This window comes from Monopterus albus, unplaced genomic scaffold (assembly GCF_001952655.1).
Source record: "Monopterus albus unplaced genomic scaffold, M_albus_1.0 scaffold42.1, whole genome shotgun sequence".
NCBI lineage: Eukaryota > Metazoa > Chordata > Actinopteri > Synbranchiformes > Synbranchidae > Monopterus > Monopterus albus.
The window spans coordinates 694,706-711,297 of NW_018127922.1; the positions used below are offsets into that span (position 1 = coordinate 694,706).

The 16,592-nt window shown below is 39.5% G+C and overlaps 1 long non-coding RNA gene across 2 annotated transcripts in view; it reads right to left on the minus strand.

Annotated features, from left to right (window-relative positions):
• The window catches only part of LOC109959982 (uncharacterized), a 134,598-nt gene that overhangs the window by 30,908 nt on the left and 87,098 nt on the right, over positions 1–16,592 (minus strand). For both annotated transcript variants that reach the window (XR_002274916.1, XR_002274917.1), the window contains one exon: positions 996–1,055. This is a non-coding gene — a long non-coding RNA (uncharacterized LOC109959982). The remainder of the gene's footprint in view (positions 1–995; positions 1,056–16,592) is intronic.

Sequence of the window (16,592 nt, forward strand, 5' to 3'; positions counted from 1 at the left end):
CTTGCTAAACCAGGACCCACATTCACAAAAAACCTATTAAACTTCTCAACTACATCCTCAAATCTGTTGACCGGTGTATCATTGTCCATAAAATATTGAGGGTATTTACTCCTGCTAGTACTCTTTCTAATCAATTTAGTTAATATATTCCAAGTACCTTTCATGTTATTTGTATTATCCTCTAATACTTTAGAGTAATATTGTTTCTTACATATCCTCAATAATGCAATTAATTTGTTCTTATATAACTTATATTTTTCTTCCGCCTTCTTGGATCTGTCCTTTATGAATTCTTTATACAACGCATTCTTCTTTTTACATGCATTCTGTAATCCCTTACTTTAAATCAAATGAGAGAATACCAGTGTTTTTATTCCACCAGGCAGATGGAGAAGTGGGCAGAAATGCAATGCAATAACATCGCCTAACAAAGAGACAAAGTGGTGCAGACTGCACAGAGCACAGTAAATCTTTAGCTTTAGCGCAGCTTCACAGCATCATCGTTCACTTGCATGAATCCATCTGGATGACAGCTAATGTTTAAATGCCACTCTTACTGCTTTACCTTTGTGATACACATGAAGGCTGACCAACATACTTACTTTGAAGTCAATTCAGGAACAAGTGTGTGCACGTTCCACCTACAAATATTCCTCTTCAGCCACAAAGTCAACAACGATGGAGGTCATAATGAGGCAGTCTCACAGTTTTGAACACAACCGATTTATTTATGCCCAATAAAGCCTAAATAAATCTCTCTCATTTCTTTAATCTATGTCAGCAGTGAATAAACCTCAGTGCTGTGTTCGAGCTTCACCATCACGACCCATTACATCTGAGTGAAAGTAGGCAGTATTTCATTTTCCCTGAAGCTTAATGCCATTTCCTGACATAAATAATCATGTTGTTTGACTGTACTGTATAGAGGCCTCTAATTAAATTAATGAGGCTGAGGAAGAGAAATGTCACAAGTAATGACTAACCTCTTAACTCACCTCAGCATCAACTTTATTTTTCCCCATTCCTTGCATCAATCCTGGGTCATCCTCATCTTTCTGAAAGTCAAAAAGAAAAGAACTACATTAAATAAAAATGCCAGCTCATTTAGCTGCTGAGCAGACTTAGCTCTCTTATGGTGGAGTCTTGATAATGTGCAGACAACAAGGTTTGATTCTTTCACAAATATAACTGGCTGTTTTATAGCACACAGTGTAAAGATATTATACTGTCAAACCGGAAGGAGCACAAATGGTCTTTAAAGCATTCAGGAGATATAATTATAGAAGAGGATGCAAGAAGAGAAGCGCCAAAAGAAATCATGCCCAGGTCACTTAACTTCTTCATTCTAGTGAAATAAAATCATTTGAGCAAGGCAGCTAAGACAGCAGGAAGCAACAGAACAAGCATGACATAGCACTCACTTGACCATGGTTTTGTACTGTAGTTGTACTAGCAGTTTGGCTATAGCAGTTGTGATGTTGACATTGATATTAAAATTCAAAGATGTTGCACATACACTAGCAAACATAAACCTCAGTAAGATACATGCAATCTCAATGAAGGGCACTGAAATAGATGTTTGAAAAATGTATTGAACACTGAAAAAAAGGTGTTCAGGTGCTTGCACCTGTGTATAACCTATGTCAACAGTTTGTTCTATTGTGCTCCGCCGGATCAGCATTTTACAAGCCGCTGAGTCCCTTCCTAGCCTCATCTTTTGTCTCTTTTTATGAGTTGAGAACACTTAAGCAGATGTTCCCTGCCATCCTGCTTCGCTCTCCCTGTCCAACCTGCCCTGGTGCTTCTGCAGCTGTCTACCTGGCCTTTCAGACAGCACACATAATTGGGAGCAGGGCATAACTCCTTTGTAGTCTGATGGGAAATACTTTCAGAGGAGTCCAAAACATCAGACTAAACAAATATGTACTCAATGAAGCTGATGCTTTGGAGTGGAAAGGAGTTCAGCTAGTGTTGCTGGCTTTGTCCCAGTGGAGTTATCGAGTATTGTGCTTATCAAGATCAACTGCACATGTTGGAGTTGTGTTGAACAAACCCATTACCTCTGTGAACATTTTTGCTGTGTCAATCTACGCACAACAACTATCCAAAACCATTTGTCAAGTCAGTATGGTTGGGGAAAATCTCTAAGGGAGATGTGCATTTCTTTGTTTTCTTACAATGACTGATGATGACCGAACCTGGGGCAAGAATTCAAGAGTCTAGGAAGCAAATAATTTTGTGCTAAAGTAAGGAAGAAAAACAGCGACTACCAGCCTTAAACTTTTTATCAATATACATGTCAAAGAACTAGACCTTTAATCGACTAGTGGAGGAGATGCCGTCAGTTTAGAAAATGTAATTGCTATGAGGGAGAGTACTTGCTCTGCAAGCAAAGGCACCTGTCATGCATCATGTAACTGAAATGCACTTACTGGTGTCACTTCCCTTTCGCAGTTATCTTTACAATTTTGCAGTTGCAAAGCTGTCGATGAATGAGTGCTTCTGCTGACATTGTTCATTTTCATTTAATACAAGTTCAGCTAGATGAAAAGATGAGTTACGGGTGGGTTTATGGGTCAGTCTGCCCTGATCCCATATTAAAATCATAAGTGTAGGTAAATTCAACTGAATTAGACAAAATATGGAATACTGGAAAAAGTTGTACATGTATTGTATCTGGCAAATGTAAAAACAGTCTCCTACACTGATATAATAGATTTGGATCACAGAAACAAACACATTTGGACTAAAATGGTGTTCATTGGGTTTAGTCTTAGAGGAGAAGCTCAGTCATGGAACAACATGTCAAGCAGCTAATTCAACTTTTGAAACAAAAGATATTTTGGCCAGTGGAGAAGCTGGAGATGCAATGTATGATTCCACAGATCCAGCAGATTGTTGAATATGACCTACCATTTAGATGGTCACTACTTAATGTCCATTCGTTTTTCCATAACTGTTCTCCTCTAAATGATACAGCATGCGACCTTTCCGCTCCCCTGAAATCCAAGACAACAAGTGTTGATATGCACTGCCCTGACCGTGATACCAACGCTGTGATACTATAACCTGACAGGGAAAAACACACTATGCCAAGCCCTGTAGGCCTCAATGGCATTCTCCTCTCAGCCAGTGAATTAATGAGTCCCCAGTGTGTGAACATTGTGTTTGTGTGCATGTAGGAGGTGCCGCTGAGCAGTGTATATGTGGGTGTCAAGCATGCATGAGGGAAGTGTTAATGTTAATGTGTCAGTGTTCATGTGTTTAATGAGGTTGGGAATGTGTGAAGAAACATGCATATGGCTGGTTCTTGTGTTATTCTGTACATTAGATGCAAGTGGATGCAAAAGCAGTAAAGACACCGTATGTACATGTGCAAGGAAAAGGCATATTCAGCAATATCAAGAGGGAAAAAGTCAAAATGATGTATTAACAGGTGCACTGATGCTAGTTCGCAGTGTGCAATGACTTACATGCTGTGGCATGTGGTACCTATTATACAAGCATTTAAGGTGTTGTTGTGGGAAGCTTGAGAATACAGGGTTAGTTTTAATGGAAAAAATTAATTCTTTAAAAATTTTAAACAAACAAGAACGAATGTCAAATGTGAGACAGTCAATTGGACAAAATGAGCAATTTGAATTCGGCCTGTCTGAAATTCAGTTCCGTTTTTTTCAGTTTTCTTTTATTTGTCCAAATGAGAAGTCTAACATTAAAAATAATCAACTAGAGTTGTACATAAGGAAAATTGTCACCAACATATTTTCTTTTTACTTTACATCTTCACGGGTTTCAATGAACACAGCATTAGCAGCTTTCTGCACATAATTCTGCTGTTTTGTATAGTAAACAAATTACCAATAACAATAATAATAATAATAAAGGACAAGACGTGCCATTAGCAAAGCTATAACAATGCCCTAAAGCACATAGAAAATGATTCACGACAAAATGATTACAAACTTAAAAACTCACAAGTATGTGTGAGTTTTTCAGTTTTTAATCATTTTGTCATGGAGTGGAAAATGCTACAGTTTTGGGACAACACTTCCTGGCAGCAATCTGGTTAGCAAATAATAAACAATATAATCTTTATGGTCCTGTGATGAACCAAATAAATTACATCATAGTATTCCAGTCAGTCCAACTTTGTCTCACTTACTTTGCATTTTCTCTATTGTGTCATCAGCCTCAAACCAAAAATCCTTGGTGAAAAAGAGCGACTCTGAGGCTAATTAGGGCCCCATTACTTATTTAAAAGTAACTTGTTTATGTGAGACCAAGAGGTATAAATTATCCAATAGAGGATGTCTTTTGGGTATTTTGTTGAACAGAGCTTTATTAACAGCAACTGGTGAGGGCAATTTAATGGCATCCCAATTATTTCTAGAGTCCCTGCTATTGCCAGTGCCAGCCAGAAGCAGCCAGCTAGCACCCATTTAGAGAGGCGAGGGAACTGTTGGACTTAATGACACTGTTAAAAAGATCCTCTGTGGGCAGATGTGCCTTTTATATGGACCAGGGGACAGTTCTGGAGTAAAATGGGAGCAGCTGAGCTCATGAAAAAAACCATTCCATTTTGTTTCTAGTATAACCTAACTATCCGAACTTATACCATAATGATGGACCAGTTATGTTAAATTTAATGCTGTATTTATTTGATGCACCAACAAATTTGACAGCTTGGGGGGAACTTTGATGAATGACTATTATGAGTCAAGATACCACTGTGCTTTTTAAATTTCTGAGCACTACAGAGGTTGCTGTGTGTCATAACAGCATTGCATAAAGAATTATATCAAGTAACTCTCAGTGAACATTATCATTCTCCATATCTGAATTCATCAAGTTACTCACCAGATAACCTTGTGAAGAACGCAGCTACTTGTAAGTGCTCTAAGTGAGCCCCACACCCAGAGACAAAAATATAATGGTTGGTATAGTAACAGACTTGATTATGACTGAATAAGTGATGCATTGACAGAATTAATGCTAAAATACATCTGGGAGAAAGCAGAAATACCATCATCAGTAGTTAAAAAAATAAATAAAAAGCAGGTCGAAGGTAGAGCACTTCAGATGTACAGTATTTGAATACATCTTGCTCTTATTTGTATACCAAGATGTGTACTTGTGTAATATACTCCTTGTAGAGGGCGGCTGTGCCTCAGGGGGTACAAGCGGTTGTCTCCTAACTGGAAGGTTGGCAGCTCGAATCTTTTTCTCTATAGTCCACATGTCGAAGTGTTTCTGGGCAAGACACTGAATCCCAAGTTGCTCCCAATGGACAGATCAGCACCTTGCAGGGCAGTGTCTACCATCAGTGTGTGAGTATGTGTGTTTGAACGGGTGAATGGGTTGCGGGACCAATAAAGGGTGTTGTCCTGCCAACATGGTGCCGCAGATGGCTGCCTCAGTTGAATGCTCTCTCCGGTGGAGAGTCTCTGTTCTGGAGACAAATGTTAAACATACTTGGTCAATAAAAGTGATTAAAATATTACTGATGCTGCAGTAATGGGCTTAGTGACAGATACACAAACATGCTGTTGACATTAGTTTATTGCTTGTGGAGTGATTAATTAAATGACTTGTTACAAACTACTTTGCATCTTCTGGTACCGTGTATCTAAAATGTGTCTGTTTGTACGTAACTGAGAAAGTCTCTCGTCTTTTCATGTTTATTTCTTCTCACACTGAGTCTCCTGGCTTTGTGTTCCCTCACTGCCACCTGTTCTGTCAGAACTCCCTCCTCCTTTCCAATATTTTCCATTTCATCTGAAGACGTCAGAGGTCCTCCGAACAGCTGGCACTGCATCTGCCTTGGAGCAAAATAAATTGCCCACATCCACAGTTCTGTAAATTATTCAGTTTTGCTGCCATGTTATTCAATTTACTTTCTGGACATCCAGATACTTTTCAGAGACAGCATGATGCAAAATTTCACTGTTAGTTTTCACCATTAGTCGTCATAGTTAGCAATTAAGATTATCCATAAGATGGATGACATGGACAACTATCACCATTTGTACAGGCCCAGACAGCACTTAGATACAGGGGCAGTGCAGGTCAGGCACTAAACTGCATGGATGGGGTAGGGTCAGTCTAATCATATCACAGTCTACTTAGACCAAAGCAACTGTCAAGAACCCACCTCTTTCGTGGAGCAGCTGAATAACTTTTTCAGCTGGTTTAGTGACCCCAACCAACAAATCAACTGGAACTCTGAGTGTCAGCCTCTTCCATCAAACACACACAATAGAGGAACACTTATGCTGCAGTTCCGCTATCGGAACCTAATGAGCAGTATGCGCCATTCTTCTCTCAACCATCACCAAACATAGGCTCAGGAATTGACATGGACCGTCCTGCTTTGTCTGTCTGTACTGTATTTTCACTTCGTCAGTCTCCGTTTAGATGAGGGAGGGGCTTCTCTCTCACACGCACAATTAGCTCTGTGTTTACACACATTGCTTGTAATGCTAATACTTGATGTGTGAAGACACAGGCATTTAACCAATCACCAGCGACTGCTCTGTGCTCACACACCCCCTCGGATTCCTGGTACTTGATTTTAGTACTACCTCCTGAGGGGTACTGAAATTTAACTCCCAGAGCGCACCTCCTAAGTGGGCCGAGTGTAGTGGAAACAAATGCAGAACCCGTGATGAGCATTACTCAGTGCAACACATTTCACTAGGTTCCTGTAATGGGAAAAACCCCACTACTGACCTCAGTCCTGGGGTGTGCCAATCCCCAGAAAGCCCTTTGCCCTGACAGGCTGAAGGGCAGGGTTCTCAGAGACTGATCTACCCAACTAGCCAGGGTTGACATTGACATTGTCCTGAACTCCAGTTATGTTCCCAGATTCAGTTCCCAGGAATCAACCACTGTTGCCATTCTAAAGAAGACTTGTGCTAAACACTTAAATGACTACAGTCAATGTCAGTGGTTGCAAATCCAGTAAACCAATTCTGAATGCAAGCCTGCCTTATCCCCAGTTCTTTTTTGTTGATTTATACAAACTGCCTTACTTGCAGAAGGAAAGGAATGACCCTATTTATTTAATGTACTGATGACATGGCTTTTGGTGGTGAAATGTTTTGCCCAGGCAACTAAAGAAAGATGCCTAGAGCTGAATATCAGTAAGACAAAAGGAGCTGTATTGCACGAACAAGGAGGAACTGGACACCCTCCAGCCATTATATGAGCCCAGAATCACAGCCCAGAATCACAGGATGCACGGTCAGCTGATGGACCAGGTGGACACCTTCAAATATCTGGGGATGGTAAAAGACACCTCCCTATCATTCTCCCAGCGTGAAATGAAGATGGATGGGCTAACTTATGGCTGAGATGACAGGGATTCATGGCTGTCTGGTGGGACTGGGTGCAGTGGACTGTGCTCATATCGACACAGAATTGTGCACAGATGTTGGGGTTGTGTCTAAACACGTCTTCTCCTATGAGTGCCAATCATACTACCTGCACAGGGAGTTCACGGCGGTACAGTGGCACCAGGGATAAACACACAGCACACCCCTGTGGAGTTTACATAATTATTGGTGACTCAGGCAAATTCAGTGCTGAAATTTCATATGAATTCCACCAGTTAGCTATAAAGGAAAATAGATTAGACCTTGTTACACTGAAGTTGGTGTTGCTACTGTAAGAGAACTCACTCTTACCCAAAAACTGTTTATACATAGTGCTCACCCTGCAACATCTGTGTATTGGTAACTGTTATTCAGTGAAGCGAATAAACATCTTAGCAACTTTTCCTTTGAATGCAATGCAATGTAGGGATGTTATTTTAGGTACCTCATATAAACATATATATACCAATCTGGATTTCTCTATTTCTCCTTCTCAATCTCCGTATCCTAGGCAGTCTTATCAATTTTAAATTCAGTGAGCTACTGTAGATATGATATCCAAAGCACATTAAACACCATGACAGCTTGAGCACACACCACAAGAGGTAGATTAATGAACCATAAAATGTAGCATAGCCAAGGTGGCACCATCCCAAAGCTGTGAGAGAATCACAGAACACAGTCCATTACCTCAAAACAAAAATTCATCATAGAGTAAATCTGGTGCCCATTCCCAGAAACACTACTAAACTTTAGAGAGAGCACTGAGAATGCTTTTCATTGGTTTTTCAGTAGGCTGAGTTGATGCTGTGGTTAGGCTCTGTACCACTGCCATTTTCAGCAGACCAATTAACACCAGTCAGGATCAAGTCTCTTCATTATCAAAGCTAATTTTCCTAAATGGACAAGTATCTCACCTTTAAATCTATGTTGAACAGTGCTTAAATACTGTACTCTACATACATAACCCCCCCCCCCCTTGTTTTGGGTCATTTTTTTTAAATTAAAAGACACGATTCAAGCTTTGACATTGCACTGTTTTACAAATGAACCATTTGGCTTCCCAGGTTTTAGTCCCTCTCTGTCTCATAAAGGTGACCTAAAATGGTATTTTAAGCATAGTGGCTCACACCAGCACATGATATGCACTGGCACATGCTGTATGTTCATCAGATCAGTGAAATTTGCTGTGGTAGCTTTTCTATTCAAGTGCAACACATGAACATGCACTGAAACCAAACACTACAACTACATTTAGTAGTTTAACATCATTTGGCAGCAGACATGTTTTATACTCTCAACCAGACTTTGGAGCCATGCAGTCTAATGTTTACCTCGGAGAAGTAGTTTCATTTCATAAAAATATAAAAATACAGAGTGCTTCTAATTATCTAAAATACTTTGGCAGGAATGGTTTCTCCTCAATTAGGCCTTTATTCTTTATATCTCACACACAAACAAGTGCACCAACATGCACACAGATAAACATTTCACAGGAGGCTCTGCACATTAATTTTTTAGTTAGCAGTAGACTTCTCTCATAGCTGGAAGATTACAGCATTGCTTAGTCACTGTAAGGTCTAACTCTATGTCTTAGGTATTATCAAAGGAGTGGTAATACAGTGGTTTGTTTTTGTTTTTTTTTATTTCTCACTACACCATACTGGTTGAGACTGTCTAACACTTGCCAGATGCAACCTATAGTTTGAAAAGACAAGAGGGAAACTGAAATAAGCAACAGAGCCCTGCTGCCTCAGTTGTTCCTACATCCATTGTGACTTTTAATGCTGAGCTGTCAGACCAAACATAATGGCTGTCATATTAAGGACAGATCAATCAATCACACCCTGCCACCCTCTGTGCATCCAGAACCTAAGTATGGATGACTTGTGCCACACAGACATGACAGGATTATATGGCAGAAAGGCACACATTCGCAAAGTGACACTTGAATTTTGGCCACTGTTCTCTTAATCATAAGGAAACACAGAGGAAGTGATGACAGAGCAACTGACACGACTTTGAAGGATTTGGGGCATGTGAAGAGGAGCATCCATTCCTGTTCCTTGTCAGGATGCAGGAGGAAGCAGAGGAAAGAGGTTGAGACCATGTGCTCGAGCTACTGTGACAGATGCAAGGTCAATTCTGACTCTTTCACACTGAGAATGCTTCCACCACAGGAAAGACATTTGTCACATCTAAATTGTTGTCTAACTCCATGGTGTATGCAGGGAGCCAGTCCAGGACTGATGCAAGGAAGAGGAGCCAGAGTTTGCCAGGTAAATAATGTCCACACAGAAGGGACTACAAACTGGTAGATGATGACGTTACAGTAAATAAGCCTGAATTGAGAAATATGGTTGCGTTAAGAAGACAAACCGGACCTTCAGGAACCTCAAAATGAAAATAGCTGTGAGCAAATAAACAGTGAAAAACTGAGCATGAGACAAAGGTAGCTCTTTGTTGTCCTTTTTGGGTTCTTGAACCTTTAAGGTATTGTATTTCTAGCAGTTACATTTTAGCCTGTTCTAAACAAAAACGCACTTCTTAAAAAAACACCAAGAGGAACCAGGGGCAAAGGAGCAACTTCCAGAAACATGAACATACATTCAATATCAAACCTAAACCAGTCTCTGCAAAGACACAAAATAGATGCACATGCTAACATAGTCAGTAGTACAAACTGACCCAACCTACCAACTTCACTGTCATGAGAAAATGCAGTGTGCACAATATCAATCTAGCAATCTTATTTTAAAAAATAAATAGATATATTTAAACAAATGCAGAAGGTAAAAGTTAGAACTATGGAACTAAAGCTACCATCTTCTCTGGTATTTGAAAAATGTACATTTCAGTTTTGTCTAAATCATAATTAATTCACATTTATTACTGTGTTTGAGTTTAAAAGTGTTAATTTTTTTAAGTTGCCATCTAGTATAACGAGTGTATATTTAAATACCAGATTATAGTGCAATTCATCATTCTGCCAAGTTTTTTGTTTTTTTTTAATGGAACATGAAAAATTAGAATGTGACATTTGGCAAGTTACCCAACCCAGAGGTCCCATACACTACATTTTATTGCATTTAGAATACTGGGGGTTAAGAAAAATGTATTGGTAATGGTCTACATCTATAATACACAGTTTACAGCTGCCAGTAAGTTATAGCTTGCAGAATGTCTGTGCCAAATGCAAGTGCAGTCATCACATTAGACCTAATCACTTAAACATGATGCAGTGAGAAAAAAAAAAAGTATTAATGCTCAACTCAGTTATATAAATTGGCCATATGTGTGGGTCAGCTCTCTATGAATTCCTCATGGTAATGGGGCCTGGCAGGGGAGGATTTAGCCATGAAAACAGATGGGCAGGAAAAGTAGCTGAGAAAGCTCTGCTGGGTGTCTCCTATGGCGGAATGAATTACAGGCATCTGGCAGTGCTTCATGTCAGAATGCAGCATGTTACCTCCAGGTGATTTTTTTTTTAATTGACTAGACTGAGTTAAATAGTGCACAAAGTAAAATTTGCATAAAGCAGAGACACATGGTAGAGAGTTCCAAGAGTCTACTAGATGCTTGAAAGGTGTTTTCTTCAGTCATTCAACAAGAAATATAACATTTTATATTGTAGAAACTGTAAAACAAGATTTTTGTTAACCATCATTGATTGATTTTGGTATACCTCAGTAACCTTCACTATGAAGAACTCTATAAGCTGTGCAAAGGAGAACACTTTATCTGAGCAGCTCCTTTTATTTGGTGACGGCAACATAAACAGTACACATAAGCAGACCCACTGTCTAATTAGCCAGTCTCCCTTGTTTTCTATATTACTATAGATGTCTACCCATAATAAGTAAACAAACACCCATAAAGTATGGTAGATGGACGGTAGATGGGCACCTAATAGGAGAAATGACATCTCACTGGGCTCAGGAGGAGAAAAAAACTAAACGGAAGGACAGGAAGTGGGAGCATATGATCACACCTCTTATTTACTTTATGCCAATGCACTGACAAATATTAAATAGCTCTGAAAAAAGGTTTGCACCTCTGAGATTTGAGCTCTAATTATTTTTTGGCTCTTATGTCAACTTCTCCATTTTTACTTACTGGCTTTTGGTAGAATATGTTGTCATGTTTTGCAGTGGGAAGAGCCAGAAGTAATAACATGATACTGAAGCCAGACAGTAGTAAGATCATAAAATCACACATATCACCTGACAGGGGTCTCAAAGGACCTAAGAACTAAAATGCTCTTACTTTCTTCCATATCCTTTTTTGTTTGGGATACTCAGAGTAGATAAAATACAACACTGAATCATTGCTGTACAATCATGGCCCTTCAAAAATGTAACTTAACCATTTTAGACTGAATGAATGTAAATGAAAGACTGCAAAAAGCAAGCAATATTTAGCTACTACTTGAAAATGAAAACAGAATAAAAATAACCATTGGGGTCCTCATACTTCAGTTAAGATTTTTAAATTGCATTCAAAAACTGGGTGCACAAAATATCAGCACTGCTAGGTTTTTATCATGTGTATCTTGGTTTCAACCCTTGAACAATCATGCATTAGGGAAGAAAGCAACAAGACATCTTGTGAGAAGCAACAAATGAGATGTATCACAGGGATACCTGTACCCTTCCTTCTGACCTTTACTGCTACCTGCAGACAGAGATCCTAAACAGACTCAGCTGTGCACAGCAGTTCAGTATAAGCTGGTTCACTCCGAGACTCCCTAACTGAGGAGCGACTCAGCCCAAGACTGCAAGCTTAATCATCATTTAAACTAAGAGCAAAAACAGAGAGAGACAGAGAGAGAGAGAGAGAGAGAGAGAGAGAGAGAGAGAGAGCGACAATACCTTTTCTTTCACTGCGGGTCAGTCAGAGGCAGCAAAGTGACACATACACACTCGGCAATATCCTGTCATCTGTAAACCTAATCTCAGCCACAGCATGCTAATACATCACTATTATCTACTCGGTCTGGACGGTGGCATTAGAAATACATTGTCTCCATTACCAAAGGGAGTATGTGTGTGTGTTCATGTGTCAGTGCATGCCCTCACAAGTGTGGATGTCTGTTGGAGAACTGAGATGCTCTTAATCGCTCTGCAGACCATTTCATATTCAATTACATTTTCCTTAGATCACTGGGATTGCTGTGTGTATGCCAAATCAATAATGGCCCTGATCACTTGTCTGGGGTGCAGACAGGTATTAGCGACATTTAAGTTGTTAGCACCTTCATTTGAGGAAGGTTGGAACAAGTATCTAAAGCAAGAAAGAGAGAGATATACTTTAGAAAGATGGAGAAAAAGAAAAAAAAATGCTCAGAGAAAATTATAGAGTTGTAGTGGTTAAATTGCTTCAAGTGTCTACTAGGAGAATGACAGCATTACATAGCCAACCTGAAAATGTGTAACTCAGTCGAGGAAGGTCCATTTAGGTCCTTGTTATACCTGCACAATATTATGTCACTTAGTTGTTTAGTTACAAGTACAGTATGTTATACATTTTGAGGAGCAATGGGGGGGAGGAAAAAAAAAACTTTTCATGCCTATGATCAGCAGTATGTCTGCAGGAGAAGAATACACTGCAGCATACACTGAAAAGAACACCCTGCCTCCATGGTGGTGGCTCGGTTATGCACTGTGGCCACTTTGCTTCCTCTGGAAGATTCTAGAGCAGCTGTCATAGCCATCTGACTTGATCCCCATAGAAAACCTCTGGTGGGATTTGAAGAAGGCAGTTGCAGCACACGAACCCAGGAATATTTATGAACTGGAGGCCGTTGACCATGAGGAATGGGCTAAGAATCCTCAGGAACGCTGCCAGAAGCTGGTGTCTGGCTATGCATCACGTTAGCAGCATGTCAGCAAAAGGGTGCTCTACTAAGTACTAAAAGACACTTGTCATGAAGGGGTTGAATAATTTTCAGGCTGCAGAAGTCATTAACAGTTGCATTTTGTGTTTTGAATTTGGAGAAACCACTTGTTACATTAATTGTGCTGGGCTATTTTAAATTGTTCCCGTTTGATTTGTTTATTGCAAACAGCTGTTTGTAAATTTTGCCAGTGCACCCATTATACAATGGGGGTTGAATAATTTAACTGCAGAGAAGGCGTTGCACAATTGTACAGACATATACATGCACACACACACACACACGCACACACACACACACACACACTTTACTGCAGTGGTAAACCTGAGGTAACCTCTCAGAGAGGAGCAGTGAAGAGTGACTAGCCAAGTCAGGAAAATTAGCAAAACCAAAAAGAACATCATCAGTGCTGACACTTCATTAAGTATAGATAAAAAAAGAGAGGTGAGTGGAAGAGTATGTGTCAGTCAGTGTGCATCTAGTACAGATGACAACAGCTCAGCTGGATGAATGAAGTATTCCACCTGCCACAAGCGCAAACCCATGACATGTAAGGGCACTTGTATAAAGTCACACCATGCTTCACATCCTTTCCTAAAGGCAAAAGAAATAACACAATATGGCACCTCCTATTGGGATGCTAGCACCCCACTGACTCCATCATAAGGTGACAAAATGAGTCAAGCACCAGCAGAGAAGGACTGCTAAATACATTCTAGGTTCAAAAGGTTGGCTTGTTTTAGGATCTTAACAAAAAGCAAGATATCCAAAGTGCACATACAGTTGTATATGATTAAATAAAAATGAATGATGAAAGATACAGTAAGTCATAGCCCACAGAAAAATAATTCAATAAAGAAAATAAGTGAATAAGCAAATGCTGGTATGGTTCTTTGCGGCTACTTTATTTCAGCCACTGTGGCTTAAGTAAAACATATGGAAGCACTGGGACACATTTTAAAGGAGCTTTAATGACAAAGACAGCTCAACTTGATAGGGCCCAAATGAATTAAAAACACTTTCCTTGGCTGTGATGCCTGCACAGTGGTATAGGATGCAAAGAAAGAAACAAGCATCAAGCTTTATGGCAGATGAATTTCACATTTACGAGTTCAACTAGTTGTTCACAACTTTGCAAGTGTTTTGAGAACCGGAAAGTCACATCATCAGAACTACTCCCCGCAGATGGCTGACTGGTCGAGCTTCCACCTGAAGCGTTCAATCAGCTGTCAGTGGATGTTTCATAGACTCAAAGTGAAAACAGAGCTTGGCATCTGATCTGTACTGTTTAAAGCTTAAACAACATGTTCAGTTGCCCCTGACTTACAAATCTTTTGGATGTATTTTAAGGTGGTTGCCTGAGAATCTTCATATACCGTATATATTTTCTGCTCTTCGCAAACATGAATTTATTGACCTCTATTTATTGACGCTAAGGCCTAAAACATTAAGCCATTCTGTACGATCATGTTCGACATATATAAACTGGTTCCTTCTTGGTTCACCTTGGAGCCAACAAAAATGAAGACTGGAGAGTAAAGTTCAGTGAACATTTATTTCTTAAGGCCCAGAGAACAAATGGCATATATACCAGGAAGTATACTGTATCTGTGAGATTCCACTGTTTAAAAGAAATTGAGTATTATCTTGCTAACCCCCTATGGTTAAAATGTTCAAGTAGTCCAACCAATTAAACTGAATTATTGAGCATTGATTATGCAAACTGATGAGCACTGATCAAACCAAATTTAAGCCATCAGTGCTTATGCCCTTATGAAACACTTTTGTTCGAATCTTCCTGAAGGGCATCATCTCTTTTGGCAGAGCATGGGCACTGATTTAGTTCAAGAGCTTGAAAAACAAATTTCATAAACTCTTCAATTACAAGATCCCTGCTCATAACAAAGCCTTATACAACAGAAAGCCTCTGTTCCTCTTGGACAAACAAACACAGCTCCACTCAGCTGTGGGCTTTAAGTATCCCAAACACCCACCCAGCACTTTCTAATACCTGCCTGCACAACACTGAAAAGAGAGCAAACACAACCTAAATTAGGGAGAAGCGTTCTGCAGCGAGTCTGCTACATAATCCTCAGCCCCGTCATATTGATCAGTACCGTTCAATCTCGTCCACAATTCCAGCAATTTCCCAAATAAATACAAATGTGACAAAAAGTGTTTTCACTGAAACAATTGTCCAAATTTTTATTTCAAAATAAAAGGTAACTAGAATAGGCTCGATTCAGGATGCCAAGGATATATTTTAAGAACCAGCTGTAGAGCAAAACTTCTAGGGAAAAAGAAGGGTAGAGAATGTGTATGTTTATGTTGCAATCTCATCTGAACTTAACAAAGCTGTCCTTTCAACAGTCTCTTAGGAGATGGAAAAAAATAATCCTTTCACCCTTAGAAGTGAATTGCAGTGATATTTCAAATAGATTATCTTCAATTAATGTTGTGATATCTTCAATATTGTAGTCAGTCATTCAAGCCTATTTATTTAATTGAAGAAAGTTAGTCATTGTGCTATCTGGTATCATTGTGTGCACTTAACTGAGCATGGACAAGAGAAAAAAATAGAAGAGAGCTGTCTGAGGTGGTTAACTCACGTGGGCACATACATTAATGAAATAAATATATACAATACACATATATGCCAAATATATACCTTCACATTGTAAGAGTATAAAAGAACACTGCATTTTCCTCATTCCAGATTATTATAAATTATAGCAGGACCAAGAAAGTTCTTTGCTGACACCAGATGCCAGTTCTGCTTTATGTTAGAATCACCATGACTCCATCTCTTTGTCACAACCCATTGACCCAGTGATGCATGTTTGATGCAAATGTGTGCAGGTGTGAGAAAGACAGTGTGTACGAGTGTGTTTGTACAGAGACAGAGACTGAGGATCTTGTCCTACAAAACAGAGCCCACTTCATTCCGCATCACACAGCAGCTATTCTGAACACATTGTGCCATGATTGGCTAAAACTGTATGATAGCAAATCAGTGCAATTAACAAGGTTGCAAGGAGGGCAGATTGGTGAATAATAGATTGTTTCTTTAGTATTACACATTGTTTTTATTGTACTTTTTACATATACAGCAGCCTTGGAGCTGAGTGCATTATATCTGCTTTTAAAGGTAATCTTTATACTGATCCTTTATTACTGTGTAAACTGGCTGATTAACAGACAGCATCAGTACGGAGACCAGGACAAGATGTTTACCATACCTCACCCTGACACTGGGTCCTTTTCTATCCTGCCTCTTCTGTCTCACCCTGTATTATCTTGTCTCACCTAGTTACATCTTTTCC